The 23,517-nt window shown below is 38.1% G+C and overlaps 1 protein-coding gene and 1 long non-coding RNA gene across 3 annotated transcripts in view; both read left to right on the forward strand.

Moving 5' to 3' along the window:
* LOC132656529 (uncharacterized) overlaps nucleotides 1–23,091 on the forward strand; it is a 107,337-nt gene extending 84,246 nt beyond the window's left edge. The window contains exon 5 of the long non-coding RNA XR_009594308.1: nucleotides 20,878–23,091. This is a non-coding gene — a long non-coding RNA (uncharacterized LOC132656529). The remainder of the gene's footprint in view (nucleotides 1–20,877) is intronic.
* Gpc5 (glypican 5) overlaps nucleotides 1–23,517 on the forward strand; it is a 1,404,356-nt gene that overhangs the window by 959,555 nt on the left and 421,284 nt on the right. The gene's annotated exons all lie outside the window — the stretch shown is intronic.

Consider the following 23,517-nt stretch of genomic DNA (forward strand, 5'->3'; position numbering starts at 1 on the left):
AAAATTCTTGTTGGAACTTGACTGTTTTGTACTTTTTTGACTGGTTATACCTTATGGGAACAGTGAATGAAACACTGAAAAATATGCCAGACAGAATTTTGAGTGAAAACATATCAGGTTATTATATTGCCTTTGATAAAAAACTTAGGTAAAATGTCCAAAAGCAGAAGTAAATCTGTACCTGTAAGTCCCGCAATGCCTAGGGAAGTATTCATCAAGGAAGTAATCTCAGGAGTTCACTACAAATTTTGTAAGTATTGTACTCAATCAAGTCACCTTGTGAGATTCATCCTCAACATCAATTAATCTGGGAATACAAGTCTGTCCCAATCACTTTTTAAAGTGTTTGTGAGACAGACGCAAAGGGCTCAATCAGTCACAGAAAGGCACTTTGCTCTAGCCCTTTAGTTCCTACCAAATGCTGCTTATGACAAACTAAGTGAAGATGTGTTTGTCAAAATGTAATTGGATATATTTGTATTGTCTCAGAAAACACAGATGGAAATTGTAAGTGGATTCCTTTCCAGTGTCATTTGGAGTAGCTGACAACCTACTAATCTATCATTTTTCATTTGTGATGGCCTCTAGTGTCCCCCTTATATGTAGAGAACTGTAACCAAAATAACTTCTTCAGTAGTAATCAATAAAAGTGTGGAAGGTCCTGTCACTGCTCTCTTTAACAAATGTAAACACAGTGAATCAGGTCCCATTATCTTCTGTTTTGTTTGTTTTGTTTCTGACCAGCCTGTGTAGTCATACAGTGGCTACAACTGGAGTTATGGCGCATTGCTCCGGTTGGTGTGTTGCCTAAGTCATAATTCATGTGGTTGACCTGACTGGATAAAAAAGAACATGCAGGTTCAATCCACGCTGGAAGCTCCTTTGAGTAAAGACGGCTAACCTTGTGTCGCCCTTACTTTCCCAGAAATTCTTGGCTCTTTTACAGAATCCACTCACATATCTTGGCTCTCTGGCTGGCCATCTTCCGATTCCATCAGATTTCCCAAGACTACAACACTAAGAATGATTTCTATCACTGGCTTATCTACGGAGAATAGTGAAAAGAGGGAGTGTCTATTGCTGGTTAAAAAGTGTGTTCTCGGAGAAACTGAGCTTGCACCCAAAGACTATCGAAACAGTCTAGTGATCAGGTGGTAGTGGCAGCTTAGGGTATTGTCTGGTTTACGTTATTTTTTTTTTTAAACACAGTCTACCTGAATTTTGTGACTCTTCCTTAAGAAAATCCATACATGATGTTGGCACATGTGTTATTTATTCCAGCTCTCCAGGTATAATTTCAAATGCTTCTCTACAGTTAATCATTAGAAATCAATTGTATTTATTCATATTTAAGAGTAAGATTATGCTATTAAACAAAAATATAGATTTCTAGGAAACAGCCTGACTATTCTTCACCTTCAACTATTTGTTTATAAAGCATTTCCCTCACATTTAAAAATCTAACTATAAAGTAAGTCTACAACAAAAGAGTAAAGCAGGATTTCAAACTAAAGCTGTAAGGACAAGGGCTGGTGACTGGCTCAGCAGGCCAGAGTCCCAGCTCACAAGCCTTTACCAGCTGAGCTCCGTCCCAGGATAGAAGCAGATGTCGAGGGAGACAGGCTTCAGTAAGGCAGCTTGTATAACTGGGAGAAACGAAGCCTATTGAAGCCCTTGGTGGGGTGAGTAGGTGCTGTTGGGGTGAGTGTACATCCCTGGCCAGGGTCAGGGTTCTGGGAATGCCTTATCTGCATGACAGGGAATTCCAGGTGATGCAAGACATGACTGTACAAAGAAAAAGGAAGTTTAACCTGGTTACCAGGCTACATTATGTCCTCCAAGGGGGCAAAAGTTGGGGTGCAGGGCTACATGCACAGGGACATGCAGACTTGGGTCATGGGGGGGGAGCAGTTCTACCCATGCCAATCTCATAATGAGATTTCCAGGGTTTGGAATGTTAGCCCATGATGAGAAAAAGAGAAAAAAATACCAAATTTTCCTCTCTACTCCAGACACATAAAGTGTGAATTGCATGACCAATCACATACATCATACATAAAAATATTAAGTATTTGTGTCAGAGATAGTCCCTGTTATCTCTGACAGGAACTCAATGGCAGGCTCTTTGACCTCCTCACTCCCCCTAAGGGAGGAGCAGTCCTGCTAGGCCACAGAGGAGGACTTTGCAGCCAGTCCTGAAGATACCTACTAAAACAGGGCTAGATGGAAGGGGAGGAGGTCCTCCCCAATCCATGGACTTGGAAAGGGGCAGGGAGAAGCTGAGGGAGGGAGGGTGGGATTGGGAGGGAATAAGGGAATGGGATACAGCTGGGCTACAGAGTTAATAAAATGTAACTAATAATAATATTAAACAATAATAAAAAATATTAAGTATTAAGTAGAGTCAAAACTTACTTGAAACACATTAAAAGCAAAACAATTTTGAAATATTGCTTTGACAACAAAAAATACTATCTATCTGAAAATATCAGTGTGGTAAAAATTTAAAAATTGACAGAATAATTAACATACAAATTTTTTAAAGTGAAAAGCCACTCAAAAAGTAAATCAAACAATATCAACATATCTTCATGTTAATAAATCTCTTCCTAACAAAATTGTGGGCTTGAAAACATGTTATAAAATTCTGGGAGAGGATGGTTATATCATAATGTGTTAAACTTTTTTTAAAAGCTAACCATAACAATAGTATGTTTATTTTTCAGTAGAAATTATTAGAATATGTCTAAGTAACTTCCATAAAAATGTGAAGTGTTGTTACAAAATTGATTGAGTAAATAAAATTATGTAGCATACGTGAGAAAAAAAATTAAAATAGTTATTCTTTCCCTGTAGAGAATTCAAATCTTCATTATTGTTTCTGAAAAGGAAGACTGATAGTACATTTTAAACAAATCATTAGGGTTTTTTTTTTTTTTCTTAGCTTTAAATTTTTACTTTTTGTTATTTATTTTATTTTGGGGATTATTTATGGTTACTTACTTTCCCCCTTCACTTTCTTTCAGCTAAACCTTCCATATACACATCCTTTTTTCTCTTTTGAATTCATGACCCCCTTTTCATTAGTTGTTACACGCACACACACACACACACACACACACACAGATACACATTTATGTAAATATAGTAAAATACATATTACTAAATACATAGATGAACCCTGCTCAATCTGTGTAATGCTACTTGTATGTATGTTTCCAGAGGTGACATTTTGGTCCTGGATGATGGGATGTTTGCTATACCCTTGGAAGATGGAGGATGAGGATGTCAGTGAGGTAAGGGTCCCTGCTAGGCTACATGGGACCCTCTGTCAAGAGAAGCTGCAAGTGTCTTTATGAAAATACATAAAGCAGTCAAAGAATTAGAAACAGAGAAACTAGGATGGGACGGGTCAAGCCCTGCAGCCAGTTCCCAACTGGGGGACTTCCAGTTAGAGCACACTGTCCGTCCTCTCTCTGGGTGGATGTCTGCCTTCGCATTTTCCCAGCAGGCATTGCTGTGTCCTGGAATTAACTAAAATAACCTCTGCTGGAGACAGATGTTTTCACTTCTACCTGTTCTCAGAGGCAAGAGGCTCTTAGTACCCTCTCTGTAGCTCACTTTTTTCCTCATGGCAGGGTTAGAGAGAAGTCTGCCGCCGTAATGGGAGTGAGTTTCTCAGGATGCTTGAGATAATCACGCTTAGACGGAAAGCAAGGGAGCCCGTCCTTTGTTCTCGGGGTGTCAGCTTTCAACCAACGTGAACAGGACATGAAGATTTACCAATAATGTATATGACAGCTAGGATACGTTGAGATTTGCTGTACTTTTCAGAGACTACAGTACATTATACAGAGTTAACTAAAAATTACACTTTATAAAATTACTCCCAGGAAAATTGATTTTGAACATTCTAATCATCAAAATGACAAGTATTGGAATAGCACATATGCCATTTAGCCAAACTACAGGTACTAATATTTTATAACAGATCGTAAATTTGTAATAAATATATAGAATATTTTTATCTAAGGAAATATGAATTTTAAAACATTATTAAATAAAAGATTATAGCTCCCTAAGAACAGAAAGCTCTCCTTTCTCTCTAGGTTACATGTATATCCTCAATAGGATCTGTAGCATTTAGTAAGTGCCAAGGCCCACCAAATGGCTCAGTGCCTAAATGCCTGCTGCCAAGCTTGGCTCGGGAGTTTGATCCTCGGGGGCCGACACAGTGAAAGTAGGAGGCCATGCCCATCAGTTGTTCTCTGACCTCCAAGTGCATGCCAAGGTATACTTGCCACATTCCTGAACTACATAAATAACTGCAAATAAGGTCTGGTTTTTGTTTTGTTTGTTTTGTTTTCAGTAAGTAGTGATAAATTCCTTTCTAACGTCCATGACCTCACAAGCACCAGGAAGCTTTCAATGTTTTCAGTAGCAGACAGGGGTTCCCTTCTGATAAATGGGTCTTAAATCCAATCAGCTGTTGGTTACCAAGGGCATTTGATTTCCTCGTCTGCGCCTCTAAGGAGGTCTTGATATGCTGGTCACTGTGGTGTCTCCACAATGTGGTGAACAGGCTGTGGGGAGTCCAGGCTGAAAAGACGAGTGCGTATCACCCTTCCTGCGTCTGTGGCACATGGAGCAGCATGTGAGAGGGGAGGGAAGATTACAAAGACAGGAATACCAGAAAGTCGGCAGTGAAACGATCCGTCCTAGAAACGGATCATAAGCAAGAACATAGCAATAGCAACATCGATGTGCTTATTAAGGTGGAAAGGGAAGAAATTTGGGGGTCCCACTCTTAGAAGAAGAACAATAGGCAATTAATTATTGCTGGAAAGAAGGAAAATTAACCTCTCCCTATGAGTCTCCTTATAAGTGCAGAGTGTAGAATGACCGACCTTGGGACCCTATACACACAGAAAACAAAAATGGACTCAGCAAACTGTACCTGTATGCACGTGTATACATAACACACAATAATAATTAAAGTAAGATAGGTTATCAACTTGAGTGTGGGAACATGGCAGGGTTTGGAGAAAGTTAAGGTGTAGGTAATGATATAATTCTATTTCAATTAAGACAATATAAAAATAAAGTGTTAAGAAAATAGGACTACAAACGTGTGTAAGGTAAAAAGAGCTATTGATTGCGAGAGGGTTCTAAGTGAGATTTAGCACATATTTGGTGATTTCAAGATTGTTTAACATGTGTTTTTATCGTATTGTTATGGAAAGGGAAACTGTTAACCTGCTAGTTCCTGCAAACTGATGTTGCACAATCTTCCTCTACAGCAGAAACCTGCAAACATTCACTCTGAATAATCCTGTTTGACAATTCAATGTGAATCAGTATTCTCTTCTGTTGACTTTAAATAGACATTTCTGAGCCAGGTTCGGCATTTGGGCATGCTCTGCTTGTGTTTTGTGTTTGAATTTTCTCCTGATTGCTGAGATTATTCCTTTCTACTTTAAAGATGACACTGATTTAGGAAGATTACTATAACTCAGTAAAGTCCCCCAAGGCAGAAATGATGGTCCTTTCAGGAGATCATTGGAAGTCTGCTGGCTATTAATGCTAAACCGGTGGAACAAATATGAGTGAATCTATGGCCTGGAGGGATAATGAAATCCTGAGTAATAAATAAATGGTGACCTCTTTACACCTTTTCCCGAGCCAATTATACTGTACTGACATTCTGAGGCCATGCATACATTGTGATGATAATATCAGCAATGATTCCTGTAGTACTCACTGGCCCAGCAGTCTACGAGTACCTAACTGCTTCCTGTCTGCAGATACGTTTCTATGAGTCGCAATGAACTGAGGAACAGGAGAAGATTCCTCCTCTCAAGACAATTCTGTCCCAATAGGTGAATGCATTAACATATCCATACGGCTGTTACTTTAATGATGAAAATAACAGAGAACCAAGTTTGAAGGTGAAGCTTTAAAACTTGCAACTGCCTTAGCTGAAGTGGTGCTAAAGAACTCTGCAAATAGGCAACATTGAGCTAAAGGTTCACGAAGATTAAATAATTAGAGATCTGAAGTATCAATGAAGTTGCAGTAGGGAAGCAAGATAATTCTATGTAAAATCATGATATAATTCAGTAGATTGTCTAAGCATGGTAATGGAAGTCATGGTAGGAAGAATTACTGAGACAGTAACAGGCATTTGTTGTTTTGTTTGTTTATTTGTTTGCCTTTTGTTTTGAGATAGGGTTTTTCTTTGAAGCCTTGGCTGTCCTGGACTGGCTTTGTAAGCAGGCTGGCCCAGAACTAACAGAGAACAGCCTCCTTCTGCCTCCCTGTGTCTGGGATTACAAGTGTGCCCCACCACAGCCAGCTGTAACAGGGGCATTGTAAGCACAGGAGTAATAGGCAAGTATAAGATTTACACAAATTATTCTGAACTCTGGGTTGGAAACGGATTCTAACCCATCAGAAGGGAGTAACAGGGACTGTGAAGCAGGCTGTTTCCATGACCTAAAGAACTCCTGTAGTCTAAATGGGTAGTGGAAAAACAGAAAAAAAAACAAAAACAAAAAAAACACTAACCATATTTCTCAAATATTGACAAATTAACTGTAGGAAATTTCATTAATGGAAGAATCAAGCATGTACGCAGGAGGCTAGAGGATGAATGAGGAATACCTTTTGGTTCACACATTGAACCTTAAGGATGGAGACTTTGAATGGTGATAATAAACATATGGAATGTAATATAAGAAGAAATAGAAAAATATGAATTCCAGAGGCTTGAAGACACTGTGAGAGCAGGGATGTGATCCAGTGCAGAGATGAAAACTGGGAACCTGAAGCTGAATATCTGAACATAGCCAGATGCTTAAATTTTGTAGACAAAAACAGGAGTTATTTTATTTGATCTCTTCTGTGTCATCAACTGAAAGCTGAACACTGGGTGGGATCAATGAATTAGCGGTTCTGTTGATATGTAAATGGGAAAGTTACTGTGGCTAACACATGAAAATAGGGAATACTGAACCAGTAGCATACTATTTAAGATCAAGGTGGCCAAGTCAGTGTGGTAGATAGGGGTGTTGAATTAGTAAGTAACCAGGTGAAGCCGCAAGTGTCAGGACTGAAAGGTCAAGCTGACCTTTATAAACCTTATGTCTTAAGTATGAACACAGGAATGAAATTAAGAAAACAGAACATGAAAGGCAACAAACAAATGACAGATTTGATGGAGTATGATTAAGAGAAAGCGGGTTTATTGTATGTCTTCTCTGTAATTTTTTTTACATTTTTATGCATGTGGGTACTTTGACTGCAGTTGTACACATATGCCACTTGCATGCCTGATTCCACAGAGGCCAGGGGCATCAGACACCATGGGACTGGAGTAGCAGATGGCAGTTTGCTTTCACTTGGATGCAGAGGCTGAACCTGGGTCTGATCTGGATCCCTAGATTATCTCTACAACCCACACACTGCATGTGTCCCTAAAGTAGCAAAGTCTGGAAATATTAGGTGAGGGCAAGGTTTGGAAACAGTGATGGATGACACTTACCTTTAAGGTTTTGTTGTTGTTGTTGTTATTTTAAACAATTTTTAAATTTAAATCATGTATTCACCTCCCCCCAAGTCTGTCAAGATTGTCTTCCCTTCCCTATCCATTCAACCATAACTTTTTCCTTAAAATTCCCCCAAACCCCAATCGAACAACCAATCCAAAATGAAAAACTGACAATCTAACCACAGTTAAAAAGAAAACAAAGAAAAACCCACCACTACCAACAACAAAATACTAAACTGTAACCAAATAAATACACACACATAGACATACACACATAGACACACACACACCAAAAAATATTGTGTACCCTTTATGTGTTAGCCACCCAATCCTGAACATAAGGATTGTCCTGGAATAGATGTACCCAGTTTCATACTATTGATGAAACCTGATTTTCCCTCTCCCAGCAGTCATAAGTCACAGTTCAGTTGATAACATTTATCCCACTGGCCAGGTATTCATTCACTCACTCACTCACTTACTCACTCACTCATTTATTCATTTAAAAATGTAACAAAGCAAACTATAATAAACAAAACTATTACTTCACAATTTGACAAGACAAAAACAACAGAAGGAAAAGAGTCCAAGAGAAGACACAGGAAACAGAGATCCACTCATTCTCACATTTAGCAAGTCCCATAAGAACACTAAACTGGAACCCAAAATATATATGCAGAGGACCTGATGGGATAGCATCAGACCTGTGCATGCTGCGTCTGTCTCTGTGCGTTCCTATGAGAACCTCTTAATGACCATTCTCCAAATGCCATTGCAACATGCATGAAGTAACCAAGGACCAACCAAGCACTGGTTAAAAGAGAGGGCAGAGGTCACAAATCAAATACAGTTTTGAAGACTTAAGAGTAATTTTGAAAACTGTGCATAACAACTCTTCCTAGCAAAGGTCAGGATGAACTTGAAATCTTAAAAAAGGGGTGGGGGTGGGGTGGTTAGTGTGGTCCCCTGATATTCTCCGTAACTTGCAGCTCCCATCAACTGACATTATTTCATCTCAATACTAGCCACATAGAGACTCAAGTATGCATGCTTAAGTAATGAAAGAGGGAAGTAGTAGTAGCTGCAGAGACACAGGCACACTCAGCGCTCTCAGAAGTTCCTTCCAGAGGCTCTGCTTGGATGAAGATGGGTGTAACTTCAGAAAAGAATTTCAGGACTGGTCAGTAAGAAGCAGAACTGAAGGTTATTAAAATAAAATATTAACAAATATTTAAACACAGGAATTAAGGGGAGAAAATGGCACTTAAGAGAAGGGTAAGAACACAGCTACGTGTTAGTGTGGACTTCTCCAGACAGTCTCTCCAGCGTCTTAGTGGAGGCCATAGACATGATTTTCATGGATCCCAAGTTACACTTCAAAATGTCACTACAGACTAGTTTCTCCTTTTAAAGGTTCTTCTGTTTTGTTAAATGGGGTTGTCCAGTGTCTTCAGGGGTGACATGGACAGGATTGCCACCTTGGAGATCATCAAACCATTTGTCACAGTGGTGTTAAGTCATGTTGTCATGTTTTTCCTTTAATGAAGCTCCATGTGAGATTTCTAAAAAAAAAAGGAGGTTCCCAGCTGGGAAGGGCAAAGGCCATAAATGGGTAATATCTTAGGCCTTAGGCATGATTTATTGGTCTTTTCAGTGTCATTATTTATAGTTTCTTGACATTAAAAAAACAACAACAACAACAACAACAACAACAAAAATCAGTGTTACTATACCGGCAGTTTTCACAGAAATGTTAAGTTGAAATTCTTGACTCTCAGGTAGAGATTGTAACCAGACTCTGGAGTTATGGCCTCCTCTCCATTCACATGTCTCTTCAGTTACTCCTTTTTCTTAGTCTTGCCTCAGAAATGACGCTGAACCGTGCTGATATTGTCAGTGAGGAGTAGTGTGGTATTTATAAAGCACGCTAAGAAACCTGCTATGCAGTTGGATTGAGCACATCTGAAGAAGGAGAGATTGCAAAATGCTACTGATAACAAATGTATGTATGTGCTGGTTGGTGATGGGAGTATGTGTTCTCTACCCATTAGACCGAAAAGTTGACATAAGAAAATCAGTGAATACGCATTAAACTTGAGTGACTATCATAAGGCTTTGATTACTACTTAATTATTTAGACCAACTATTCCTATCTGGAAAGCTGGGATTTTGAGATCTGTGTTTTAGCATTGTGTTGTAAATTAAAACACAAGGTAGGGAAAGCTTCTAATTACATGTCTACCAAGTAGAAACCCTAAGTAATTAAATGCAGCTGATTGTACTCTGTTATCTCCTGATAGGGCTGCACTTAGAGATATAAGCCCATGAATATTGAACCTAAAACCTCTGCTTTTATTCTTCAATGTCTAAGTTGTGGTTTTCTTCTCCTAATGTATCCTAAAATGAAACTGGGCCAGATTTTTCTTCCAGAAATAAGTTCCATGCATGGTTAAAATTCAGCTCCATCTTTAAATAAAATCCTGTATTCATGAAGGTGCGAAAGCTTTCTATCAGTGAACCATGTATTTTCAGCACAAAGGAGAAGCGAGTGCCATAAACCACGCAAGGGAACAGACAGATAGAAGAAGTCCTAGGTCCTATGAGGGATAAAGAATGGATGAGTACGCAGCATGTTATAAATGGGCTGTAGAACCCCAAGAAAGCAGACTGTCAAAAGATCTAAGGGACAGTTAACATTCATAGCTGACTGCAGGTATGCAGTGTAAACACATCATATCTGGAGGAGTCTGCTCTGGAAAGACTAGAGCAGCTTTGAGCAAATGACTCCATAAATTCTCAAAGCCAAATCAATTCATGATTTTTAACAGCATTCGAGTCTTCAGAAAAAAAAATGACATAAAAGGAATTCTTTCAATGAATATATTTATATTTCAAAAATAGGCAGTAAGGCATTAGTTGTGTGCTTAAATCAGTAATAAACCCCAACTCTCTTCAGCATGGAAAATAACGATGTTCATTTTAATTCTCTGCAGTGGGTCCCCTAGTCAACATCCTATGTGGTAGTAAGACTAAGGAAAAAGACCTGGTCAAACACAGTCTGTGCCAGTTGCCTATCACTGCATGACAAAAGGATACCCTAACGGCGCTGGTGTAACAGAAGAATCATGTTCTTTTGCTCAAGGGTTTGCTGAACCAGTTTCTGCTTGCTATACTGGAGATATCATACTGTGTATTCGAAATTCTAGACGGTAATACCCAAAAGCTGAAGACTCGGTGAAGGTGGGAGACAGGTATTATCCAAAAGCTGAAGACTCGGTGAAGGTGGGAGACAGGTATTATCCAAAAGCTGAAGACTCGGTGAAGGTGGGAGACAGGTATTATCCTAAAGCTGAAGACTCGGTGAAGGTGGGAGACAGGTAATACCCAAAAGCTGAAGACTCGGTGAAGGTGGGAGACAGGTATTATCCAAAAGCTGAAGACTCGGTGAAGGTGGGAGACAGGTATTATCCTAAAGCATGTGCACGTCTGAAGGGTCTTTACCAGTGGCCAGACCATAACTTCCTGTGGTTCTCGGCTCCTTCTGAGGTATCCACAGATGTATGAGGCCAAGGCCAAAACACGTTCTGTGATCTCAACAAAGAAATCACAAGGCATCACCTGACCAGTAATTTTAGGAAATTGTAAATTCAAGATGGCAGGCACAGAAACAGCTATCACTGGCAATATTGGCATATCACTGTAAGAAGTAAATGAGGCCGTTTCTTTTTTTTATTCTGTTTTTAGCTTTTTAATTTCTTTATTTATTATAATTTATTCACTTTGTATCCCATCTGTAGCCCCTTCTCCCGGCCCCTCCTAATCCTGCCCTCCCTTCCTCTTCTCCTCCCCTGACCCTGCCCCTGCCCCAGTCTACTGATCAAGGTGCACCTCCATCCCTTTCATCTGACCCTAGCCTATCAGGTCTCATCAGGACTGGCTGCTTTGTCTTCCTCTGTGGCCTGGCAAGGCTGCTCACCCCTTCGGCAGAGATGATCAAAGAGCCAGCCACTGAGTTCATGTCAGAGACAGTCCCTGTTTCCCTTAGTAGGAAATCCACTTGGATACTGAGCTGCCACGGGCTACATCTGAGCAGGGGTTCTAGGTATATCCATGAATGGTACTTGGTTGGAGTATCAGTCTCATGAAAAGACCCCTCTGCCCAGATTTTGTTGTTGTTGTTGTTCTATTGTTCTCCTTGTGGAGCTCCTGTCCCCTCCAGGTCTTTCTACCTTCCCTTTTTCATAAGATACCCTGCACTCTGCCCAAAGTTGGTTATGAGTCTCACCATCTGCTTTGATACACTGCTGGGTAAAGTCCTGTTCCCTGTTTTCTCCCTCTTCTATGTCCATCTGTTTGCCTTTCTGAGTGAGGATTGCTTATCTTACCCAGGGTCTTCCTTCTTGCTTAGCTTCTTTAGCTGTACAGATTTTAGTATGTTTATCCTATATTATATGTCTAATATTCACTTTTTAAGTGAGTATATACCATGTGTATCTTTCTGCTTCTGGGATACCTCACTCAAGATGATCTTTTCTAGTTCCCACCATTTGCCAGAAAATTTCATTATTTCCTTGTTTTTAATTGCTGAGTAGTATTCCATTGTATAAATGTAGCACAGTCACTGTATCCATTCCTTAGTTGAGGGATGAACTGAATAAACTGAAATCTAGTTTATTTCCAGATTCTGGCTATTACGAATAAAGCTGTTACGAACATGTTTGAGTAAATGTCCTTGTTGTATACTGGAGCATAATTTGGATATATGCCTAGGAGAGGTATAATTGGATATTAATTGTCTGAGAAAGCATCAGATTGATTTCCAAAGCTGTTGTGGCTCAGCCATTAAAGGCTAGGCTCACAACCAAAAATATAAGAGAACATTTCTTAAAATGTATTTTGTTAAGTAGGATGATGGCTACTATCCTTTTTGGTGAGGTGTGTTGTGGGGAAGAGATGAGTATATGTATTTCTCAGTTACATGTTCTCTTTCATTATTGAATATATTTGACTTTTTAGTAGTAATGGACCATGCTTATATTTTCATTGTTTTAAATTTAAATATAGTTATATCATTCCTCCCATTTCTTTCTCTATGCCCAAGGCCATCTATGCCCTGCAACTTGCTCCCTCTCAAATTTATGGCTTCATTTCTTTAATTGTTATTGCTATTTTCTCCCTCTCTCTCTCTTTCTCTCTTTCACTCACTCTCTCTCTCGCTCATGCTCTCTTTTTCACACAAACACACACATGCACACACACAAATATATAAATTCAACTTCTCAGTCACTTTAGTGTTACTTGTATGTTTGTGGCTTCAGGGCTGACCAATTGTTATTAATTAACCAATTAGAAGACTCATTTTTGAGGAATACCATGTCTCCTATGCTTGGTAGTCCTTGTTTGCCTGTAGTTCTTTGTTTAGCCACGGCCCCTCATAAGATTTTCTTCTTTCCCTTTAGCATGAACACTGGTATCATACTTGTTAGGTTCTATTTAGGTAACCATGCTCCTGAGGTACCATGGGTAAATTTTACTTGTTATTTCTAGGAAAAATTACCTCAGGCTGGACTTCCTGGTCCTCTGGCTTCTAGAATCTATCTGTCTTCTCTTCCTTGATTTCCTTGAACTTTAGTTTCAAGAGTTGTTTTGCAGATGCATCCGTTGGGGCTGAACATACCACAATCAGTTGTTCTCCTCAATTTGACCTGTTGTGGTTTTCTATAACAGTCTTCATCTGTTGCAAAGAGAGTTTATATGATGAGTCCTCCTTTGTTCTTGAATTTATACTATGAGATACACTGTTACCGAGTTGGTATAGCTCGTCTTGAATTCACTCTAATCCCAACCATGAGTACAACCTACCTCATCCTTTCAAGTAGCTGGCATTACACAGTGACTCTATGGCCATCCAACACAAACTCTTGGAGTTTGCCTTTTAAATAGAAAGGCTTGAGCAATCTAGAGAGCACCCTGGCTCCATTGACTAGTTATTACATTGGCATTATTGTATCATTTTTGCATAATTTTCACATTAGACTCTTATAAAGTGACCCTCATCTCATGGTAAGTGTTTAACAATTAAAATGTTATGATAAATATTTTAGAGGAGAGATGAATTTCAGCTAGATTTTGAAATCCAAAAGGATTTTCTCATTGCCTTATAACCACAAAGATTTCTTACTAGTTTGTGAAAATTCAAATTAAGGACATACTGGCTTTCTAAACCAAAGGTTTTGCTTAAAAATTAAGCATAATTTAAACATCTTTAGGAGCCCACCCAGCTCATCAAAGAGGAAAGGAGAATTCCTAGTAAGGATTAAGAGCTCTAATAGATTAACATGACAATTTAGCATCAGAGGCAAGATTAAGGCATGGATTTTCTCATTTCTCTTTCAAGTGAACCAGACTGGCGGTATCTTTACCACATTTATATAGCATATGATCTTGAAATTTCAGCAAAACTTAAATAAATCTATTGTAACTTTCTTTTCTGACACCTTAGTCATAAATTTCCTCAATCTGATGAAATTATAGCAGGAATGTGATGTATACACCTTACATAAACAAACACCTGATAATCACTAGAGAAGTATTTTAACATTCAACTCTGATTTTTAGTTAACACAAATTAGACTTTAATAAAAATCATTAGGAACTTAAATAAAGCATTACTGAGTTTCAGGTTAATGGAAATCAATTACATTATGATATGTGTTTAAGATACATAGTGAAGGGCTTCATAAATTTTCAGTCAGCTTACTGACTTAATTGGCATTAAAAATCCGGTGTTTCATCAGAATAAAATCTATCAATAATAGGAACAGAATAAATGTTCCACTGAGATAGACTTCATCAGAAGGGCAGTCAGTAATCTCAGGATTTCATATGTACAGGCATGGTGGGTAGGGACTGGGGAGGGAGGTGGGTGTCCATTCCAGGTGAGAAAAGTGATTATAACTCTAGAATGAAGATGAGCGGCTTGGAGATTGGCAAAGCTATAAGCAGCTGGTCTCCTTATTACCCAATGACCTCCAGATAGGAAAGATCTACAGTCAGTATACATGGGTCCAGTGCTAGAGAAACTAGCTTGGGTCAGAAAGTAATTAAACAGGCTGTAGAGAGTCAAGACCATATGCATGGCTATGTAAAGTATTTAAAGTTAGGGTGAATTATTTAAGAAGAAGAAAGAAAACCAATAGTCTTTGAGTCACAAAATAAATACAACATTTGGTTGGTAGGAGTACATAGAGTGAAGTGAAATCTTAAGACAAATAAAGAAAATTAAAAATACCTGACTGAAATGATTGCTGAAGGCGATGATAAAATCAAAATAAGTATATTTATGTAGGAATGTTACATGCAAAACATTATCTATCTGTGGAAAGGCTGAATACGACCCTTTATGAAAACCTAAATGTTAAATTCTAACATTTTCACTTATCTCATTTTACTCTTTCTTGTTCCTACCATATTTAGATAGATACCCTGACAATATGAAATTTCAAATGAGTGAATATGAAAATATTATATAGTTTCTCTACACACGCATTTAAAAAAAGGAATCTACCATCATCTAAACCAAAGACAATATGTACCTTAAAGCAAGATATGTACAAATTCAAGATGATTGGTATTCGGGAGACTGCTACAGTCATCAATAAATCACAGGCCAGTTATGTGTACAAATCATTTTCCATGCATATATCAAGAATGTTTTTGCTCTGTAATAGCATCTGTGCATGAAGTCTTCTATGAGATTCAATACAAAGGGCATTAGGAGAAAATAATATTAAATTTAATTCTACATCTTTCAGGGAAAGTTCTAACACCTGCCAATCCTATTGTCTTTAGGTTGTTGATCTTCAATGAACGTTTTCTGGGCTTAACTCTAGAATGAACTTAACTCTAGTGGTTTTAAGAGACCACTAAAGACAAGTGTATGAATGCCATGATATTGTCAAGACGTTATAACCCTTGAATTTTACTCCTTTAATAGTAGAATAGTAGGCTTGATGGATCAGTATAAAATTTATCCTCATATTAGACTGATACTGTTCTAGACCTACCACCTATTTGAATCATTAATAAACATCAGGGTATGTGTTGGAAATAAAAGTAACACACGAAGTAAGCAACAGATAAGTAAGCAGCTTAAATAAAACATTGTCACTGGGACTTTCGAAGAAAACTGGAAAAGAAGAAAGTAAGCTGTGAATTTACGAAGTCAGCGCTGCCTATACGGGTATTTATCAACATCACTCTGAACATTTTCTCAGCTTTAACAATGTTCTTACTTGTTTTGGAAAAATCAATTATTGAACCCCTAGCAGTTACATTCAGCATCTCAAAAAAATGCAAACTAAACATTTTAAATAATTTTGCTACAAAAATATTTTTAGTCATAGTGAGGGTGACAAATGTGCAAAGTAATACTAATTTTTCTAGATCCTAAGCAGAGGGCTATATCACATTATAGCAATGTAAAATCAAGTGTCAATCAAGCCCCAAACAAGTCAAACATGCTCTGTATCTTGTGGCATCACATAAGGAGCCAAGATTGAATTATTTAAGTAAAAATGATCATATTAATTTTATTGGTATGCAAATTATTTTACTCTTTAATAAGTAGTAACATTGCACGTATATTTAAATCATTTTATGCCAAACTCCCTGATTATTTATTACCAGTACTGTTTGATTTGTATTTCTGTTCTCTATACCTATATACTCAAGGTCATATAAAAATTTCTTGGGTAAAATGAAGTTGTGAATGGAAAAAGATTAAGAAGCTATGATCTATTAAGATCTATAGATGAAAATGAAAAAAAAATAACAGCATGTCTGAAGTTTCTGGGAATCAAGAGTACCCACTGATTGAAAGTTTTAGATTAAAGATCACTGAATTTGAAATATTGATTTCTTTTTCAAATCTGTATTATGTTTCAAAAAAAGAAATGAATACATCTTGATACGGTTCAGAAAAGGGATATTAGCAGTTTTGTGTGTAGATTTTTGTGATAGCAGAAATTTAAGAATGAGCTCAGAATCAAAATGGTTGGCGAAGAATGGAAAAGCTCTCTGTTCAACAATATTTGCCAAGGGCCTCATTATGTGTGCCATTCCTGAGGTCCTAGAAACACAGACCTGAAAGGACCCAATCTGATTAGTCTACAGCTATTACAGATGGTTTAAACTTCAGAAACACTATGGGTCAGAGAGTAGAAGTTTTGACAAAATTACCATAGTATATACCCAGTTAATATTGGTAGTAATATAAAACTCCAAATGATAATGTACACCAGACATACTATCTAAATGACATTTAATCATGAAGGGGAGTTAATACTGTTTAGGGAAGACTTACAGAATTATACAGAATAAAAGATGGCAGAGAGAATAAAAGTAGACAGAGAAGAGTGGACAATCTTAAAGACTAAGAAACTAAAACTCAAGAAGACATTGGAAAAAAAAAAGGTCTGACATTGGTGTATTTTGCTTCTAAGACAGGGCTGAGTGATTCAAAACAAAACATGAACACATGGAATTTCATAAATATGTTTAACAATTATAAAGAAACTAAAGATTTTAGCAGGTGTTTTGGAGTTCCAAACTTATTTTACATGGAGGAGTGCAAGATTTAATAAAATATGAGACAGGAGTCTATTGCTTGGAAATTTATAATTTCCAGGCTACCTAATTTTTACAAGCATTAGGCTATACTGCTATTAGTTTTTGTAACAGAAAAAAAATGCACATATTTCCAGATAAAGTACAAGGCATAAATAGGGTGTATAAAAATTGAACTGTAGGGAGAAAGAGAAGAAATTAAAGTACAATGAGTAGAGTAGGTTTTTTTTTCTGTTTGTTTGTTTATTTTTCTTTTTCTTTCTTTTTTTGGTGTGTATGTGAACTAATTTTTTTTATTTTTTATATTAATTATAGGTGACTCAATTTCTATCCCAGCTGTAGCCCCTTCCCTCATCCCCTCCCAATACCACCCTCTCTCCTTCATCTCCTCCCATGCCTCTCTCCAAGTCCACTGATAGGGGATGCCCTTCTCCCCTTCCATCTGACCCTACTCTATCAGGTCTCATCAGGAGTGGCTGCATTGTCTTCCTCTGTGGCCTGGTAATGCTGTTCCCCCCATCAGGTGGAGGTAATCAAAATTACAGAGAAACACTTAAAGAAATGCTCAGTGACCTTAGTCATCAGGGAAATGAACATCAAAACAACCCTGAGATTTCACCTTATACCCATCAGAATGACTAAGATAAAAAACTGAAGTGACAACACATGCTGGAGAGGATGTGGAGAAAGGAGAACCCTCCTCCATTGCTGGTGGGAATGTAAACTTGTTCAACCACTTTGAAAATGAATCTGGCTCTTTCTTGGACAATTAGGAACACTGCTTCCTCAAGATCCAGTTACACCACTCCTAGGCATATATCCAAAAGATGTTCAAGTACACAACAAAGATATTTGCTCAACCGTGTTCACAGCAGCTTTTTTCATGATAACCAGAACCTGGAAACAACCCAGATGTCCCTCAGTTGAGGAATGGATGCAGAAATTGCGGTACATTTACACTATATAAATACTACTCAGCAATTAAAAACAAGGAAATCATGAAATTTGCAGGCAAATGGTGGGAACTAGAAAAGATCATTTTCAGTGAGGTATCACAGAAGCATAAAGACACACATGGTATATACTCATTTATAAGTGGACATTAGACATATTATATAGGGTAAACATACTAAAATTTTTACACCTAAAGAAGCTAATCAAGAAGGAGGACCCTGGGTATGATGGTCAATCCTTATTCAGAAAGGCAAACAGGATGGACATCAGAACAGGGAGAAAACAGAGAACAGGACAGGAGCCTACCACAGAGGGCCTCTGAAAGATTCTACACAGCAGAGGCAGATGTTGAGACTGATAGCCAAACTTTGGGCAGAGTACAGGGAATCTTACGAAAGATGGGGGAGATAGAAAGACCTGGAGGGGATAGGAGCTCCACAAGGAAAGCAACAGAACCAAAAAAAAAACAACAACAACAACAAAAAAACCTGGGCTCAGTGTCTTTTGTGAGACTCATATTCCAACCAAGTACCATGGATGGAGATAACCTAGAACCCTTGCACAGATGTAGCCCATGGTAGTTCAGTGTCCAAGTGGATTTCATAGTAATGAGAACAGGGACTGCTTTTGACATGAACTGATTGGCTTGCTCTTTGAGTAGAGTAGGTTTTAATTTTGACAGAGACATATTATTTGTGAGAATAGAGATGGTTTTAAATTAGTCTCATCATCATGAAATGGAAAAAAAAAAAGTCCCCCAGCACTTAATTCTGAGTGCAAAATTTGATAAAACTCAGTGGTCTAAGTGATATAATGTAATTGTCATGTAAAATTGAAGTCATGTGCTTTTGAAAGTAAAGTAATAGGTTATTCTGCCATGGACAAGTAATTCCACATATTATTTCTTTCACCTTTTAAATGTGGCATTAAATGTAAAGATCTTTACTGTTTGACAAATGTCCTCTGATTTCTAGAATAAAAAGGCCACCTTACAAGCCTATTCTAAGTGGATGTACATTTTATAGTGTTATTAAATTTTCAGTGTAATTGGTCATGTAACTATTTATCTAAATGAAGTTAACATCCTCTTCTATGTGTATGCTTTAAGGTGCCTCTATAATAGTAGGTTTCCTTGTGGTCTTTTCCTAGGTCTTGAGTGCTAATTCTCCCTCCTACATTTCCTTCTCTACCTTCTATAATTCCATTCCCACTACACTTCACTCTTCCTTTTCCATTATCCATCTTATTATCTGTATATCACCTAGGGTCTATCCACTCTTTGAAATCACCTCCATGGCTCATTATTAAGCCCTTAACTTCTAAGTCTATTCCAATTTAAACACACACATGTAAAGAAAACATCCATATCTGAGAGAGAAGCAGTGGCATTTGTCTTTCAGGGTCTGGATTTTTCAGAATGAATATTTTCAACTTCTCGCACTTACCACTGTTTTTTCATAATTCATTTTTTTTCCAGCTACAAATGTGCGCTTCAATGCCAAAGTGCTAGGAATCTGAAAATTTTCTTATGGTTTATCAATGCATTCCAAAGCAGCTAACTGATTCAATCCCTGCTGAAAATGAGACGAACAATATTTTCTAGATCTACACTTTGCAGCCATGAATATTTCTAGCTCTTTTCAGAGATTTGGCCTGTTTCCTTAACATCATTTGCCCATAATCTTTACACTAAGATTGTACACACACTCACATACACACACGCACACCACATGCTATATTAGCTCAAGGCTTCAAGAAAGCAAACTACCAAAATAACTTTATTGTCATTCATGGCAGGAATAAAAATTGACATAATGTATGCAAGCAGCAAAAGTCCCATAATACTAACAAGTGTGCATAGCCTAAGTGGTGTGTTGTCCTTTTTTATTGCTGCAGTGGACACTGAAACATTTAAAAGTACAGTTTTATGAGGATAAACGCTGGCAAATGTGTGGGGAAATAGGCAATCCAACATACTGCTGGTGATGATATAAACTGACCCAAATGCTATGAAAATCAGTATAAATTTGCAAAAACAAAACAAACCCTAAAGTTAGAATGATCTGTACTTCTCCTGGATATGCCCAAGCACTCTAAGGCCTGCTGCAGACGCACCTGCACATCTGTGTTTATGGCTGCTCCATGTACAGCAGGTAGGAAATGGAACCAGCTTAGATGTCTGTCAACACATGAATGAATTCAGAAAATAAACAGCATACACACAATGAAATTTTATTTGACCATTTATGGTCAAAGAAATGAAAATATAACATTTTCAGGAAAATGAATGAGATAGAAATTATATTGAACAAAATAAGTATATAAATTACATACAAACATACATACATACGTATATAAATGCATAAGTATGTCTTGTTTCATGGCTTATATTATATGCATATCTGTGAAATATAGGTCATGTATATAATAAAACTGGAAAGGGAGCATAGAGACAGATCTTAAGTGTGGCGATGAAACAGGCCTAAAAGAGAAAGGCAAGAGAGACAGAGGAGGAAAATAAGTATGAACAAAACATGTGCATATGACTTAATGAAAAGGAGTGTTTTTTTTATTTTAACTTTACAAAACTTTTTAAACTGGAAAATATATGATTGTAACTAATGACACAGTTTCTACTCACAGTCTGCTTTTTAAGTTTTTCATTAATTAACTTTGGTATTTGACCATTCCATGCATGTATGTACTCCACTCTGATTGTTTCTTTCCTTTGCCTCCTCCCACCCCAGATGTTCCCTTCCTGCCTCCAGGAGCTCTTCGCCGGATTCATGACTTTCCACTTCTCCTGTGACCCTCTGTGTCAGTCACTTCCATCTGAGTGACCATGGGTTTGAAGTATCCACCAGAACCTCATAGGCTCACTACAACTGTCACATAACTGACGACAATGAACACTGGTCACAGACTGTGTCAGCAGCTATTTCAACAGGGTGTAAAGTACCTCTCCCATACCCATGTCTGACTCCTGGTAGGACCAGTCTCATGCAAACCCACACCAGCAAGCCCAGCTATTATGAGTTCAGGATTCTTACAACATGGTGTTGTGCCTAGAAGACACGTTCCACACCCGGATTGTCTACCTTCTGTCTCTTATATTCCTTTTATACTATCCTCTGGGATGTTTTCTGAGCCATAGAAGTGATGGTGTAAATGTCTTGTTTTAGGATTCAGCTCCCAACCATCACTTAGGAGTTTCTGCATTTTCTGCCATTTATCGGGAGGGGCATTTCTCTAAGGCCAAGAGTAGCATTGTCCGTGGGAATAAGCAAATACTTAAAGACAGTCTAATGTTGTGCTCATTCAGATAATCAATAGTGCTAGGTTCCACACAGGACCTGTTATGTCCGCACCATGAGAAATGTCAGTAAAGACAGGTCTGAGCTTTGCAGCTCCATGTGTTCACTATAGAAATAGCAGAATTTAGGAGCTTATCATGCGACAAAATTTTTCATTGGAGAGACATGGCACACAGGTCCACTGTCTACTGATAGCAGGTAGGGATTCTGCAGACCAAAGTATGGATGCCACCAAAGTCCAATTCGGTGGAAGTGTGCATTTCACTGGATCGTGTTTTTCCAACTATCTCTGTTCTGAACTTCTTCCAGGCATCTTGGCTGGGTTTTGCTCCTTCCAGGCAGCTGGTCTGGTCTCAGGCTTTATAGCTCTTCTTCTGTGAGAATCTTCTTGACAGCTCAGCTCTCTCTCTCATGCCAGGAGGACTCTCAGCTTTGATTGCATACTCAGGCAAGGAGGAACCTAGTAAATGTAGTCAGTTTCAGGAACTTGATGGAGATATTTTGAGTTGTTTACTTTCTTCCTTAAGGGACATCCCTACAGGATGGAATGTTTCAGTCTGTGAGGCAATAGTTGCACAGAAGAGCTGCAGTAAAATTGGCAAAAATAAATAAATAAACAGATAAACAAATAAATACATAAATGAAAGTAAAATATTAAGAAAATATATACTAAATTGTTTATTATAGTAGTTTATTACTTATTTAGTGCAAGTATTTACTATGTTATGCTAAATATTTTCAGAACAAGCAAAGCCCTTCCTACAGTGGTAACATACACCCAAATAAATGGTGTCAATGGAGAAGATAAGATTGGAGGAAAGATAGTAGAACTTATGCTACCTTTAACCAGAGACAAATATGAGATGATCTTAACAGGAATAATATTTAGTTAAAAATAGTAAATTTCTGTTTGAGAGTGTAAAACAACAATTACCATTGAAACTTACTATTTAAAAACACACAAAAAGAATAGCCAAAAGAGAAAGTTAAAGACTAAAGTGATTCTGCAGAATTTTAGATCACAGACACAAAGTGTGTATGTGAGGGAGTTAGTGAGTGTGCACCTTTGAACACAAATATAGAAATACAGTGGAGTTCTAACAAACTCTCCTATTATAGAAAACTTGGCAAAGTTACTTTTTGAAACACATTTGTATAACCTGAAATAAACAGATATTCTTAGAAAGACTGAAACAAAATATCAGCTGGGAAGATGGCTCAGTGCAATAAGGCTCTTGCTCCTAAGCCTGCTGCCTGAGTTCAGTCCTCAGGACCCACCATGTGGAAGGACGGAATCAACTCCAGAACCTATTCCCCTGGCCCCCTCTCACCTTCTGTGGCCAGTGGACAAGGTCCCCCACAACACTTAATTTTCATTTATATATAATAAAATACATTAAATGTCAGTAAATAACATGTTCAATTGTTGGGCAAATGGAACGTTCCTGAGGCCCTGACCTTCCCCTGACTCCAGAAGTAGGTTTCAAAGCTTTCCACACCCTGCCACACCCTAACTCTGCCAAAACTGATGGGCAGGCTCCTGCTCACCTCACAAAAACTGCCCTCCCAGCTCAAGTCCCTCCTCTCTTGGGTTCCCACTTAGAGGCAGCCATTTTGTGTTGTGGCTTAATAAATCTCTCAACTGAACCCCTGCACTGTGGTGTGACTCTGTGGCAGCTGTCCTGCTCTTGAAAAGCCTGAGAACCCTTTCACCAATTGTAGTAGGTACACTAAATCACAACATTTAATTGCACATATTAAGTAGAAACACAAGGTATTTCCACGTACTTCAATTTTGGAAAATATTTAAATGATACCTAACATGTGAGTTAATGCTATACGAGCATTGGAAGATCCTGGTGTCTGTGGTCCCAGTCCACTGTGTCCTGATAGCTCTATGAAGCTCAGAGAAGAATGGGGGACTCCTTTTCTCAACAGTGGGCTTCTCTCTCTCTTTCTCTCTCTCTCTCTGTCTGAATTCATCTGGAAGGTGTCTCTAAGCAGGACCTACCCTGAGGGAGGTCCCATAGCCCATGGTTAAAATGCAGGTTCACCTTCCTTTCTCCTGATAAA

Source organism: Meriones unguiculatus, chromosome 9 (assembly GCF_030254825.1).
Source record: "Meriones unguiculatus strain TT.TT164.6M chromosome 9, Bangor_MerUng_6.1, whole genome shotgun sequence".
Classification (NCBI taxonomy): Eukaryota; Metazoa; Chordata; class Mammalia; order Rodentia; family Muridae; genus Meriones; species Meriones unguiculatus.